Here is a 1,035-nt window from a genome sequence, read left to right on the forward strand (position 1 = left end):
CTGTGTCTTGGGCTCCACTCAGACGTCCTGAATCAGAGTCTGCATGTTCACAGTAACCTCGAGTGATTCATAAGATCATTATAATTTGAGAAGCAGTGGGCTAAAGAATTGAACTTGGATCTCTGAGACTCTAAATTCATAGTTCTTTGAACTCCCACATTTCCATGGTGCTTTGAAAGTCATATAGCACTCTGATAAATTTTCTCTTAATGCTTCCCCAGGCTGAATTGAGTAAGGGAGAAATAGAATATTGTAAAAAACAAACAAAAAGAATGAAAGAAAGAAACAAAAAGCCTAGAACTCACTAAAAGAGTGCCTACTCCAAACCAATCACCATGCTATAAGCTGTCACAAAATACATTCTCTTAAGTCACTAAAACAAGCACTAAAGTTAGGGGAGTAATGGACACCATTTTCCAGATGGAGTCAGATTAAGAATGATTCACAAACTTTACCAAATTCACTCAATTTGGACTTGCTCAGCTGTGACGAACAGAGAGGCCATCGTGGTCTAACTCAATCAGAGGTCCGCATACAGAAATTAGGTGACTCAGTTCCTCTCACTGCTTGGAGCTTTAAGTAGTGGGATTTTAGTCCATCATATATCTAAGCTGACTTGTCTTCACTCAGGGCACCGTGGGAATGTGTTGGCTGTCCATCAGTGCTTTCTGATTCTTGTGGAGTCCAATAGTTGGAAAAAAAAGAAAGAAAGAAAATAGGTGACTCAGAATCCTAGGATAGGAAATTCAACAAGACCAAATATTATGGAGTCTTAAAGGGGACAGCAGTTGAGAACCAAGGTACCTGTCTTTGCTTCTTGGGTATCCAACTTGCCCTTGACATGGGAATTCTTGTACAAGTGATTACTGAGGGAGGCTCCTAGCAGGAAGATGAGAGAGAAGCAGGATAGGGAAGGGGAGAGAAGAAATCTAAGCAAGAATGTCATCTCAGGTAGAGACCAGCTCCAGCCTGATCCTACAGGCTCCAGGGTATGAATGGCACAGAGGTGGCCCCATCTTGAGTCAGGATGCCAGC

General features: G+C 42.0%; 1 non-coding gene across 1 annotated transcript; it reads left to right on the forward strand.

Moving 5' to 3' along the window:
• The first annotated feature begins 543 nt into the window (after positions 1-543).
• LOC136162326 (small nucleolar RNA SNORA79) lies at positions 544-693 on the forward strand. Its single transcript, XR_010662127.1, has one exon. It is a non-coding gene; the product is annotated as a small nucleolar RNA SNORA79 (small nucleolar RNA).
• The last annotated feature ends 342 nt before the right edge of the window (positions 694-1,035 follow it).

Source organism: Muntiacus reevesi, chromosome 2 (assembly GCF_963930625.1).
Source record: "Muntiacus reevesi chromosome 2, mMunRee1.1, whole genome shotgun sequence".
In the NCBI taxonomy this organism is placed as follows: domain Eukaryota; kingdom Metazoa; phylum Chordata; class Mammalia; order Artiodactyla; family Cervidae; genus Muntiacus; species Muntiacus reevesi.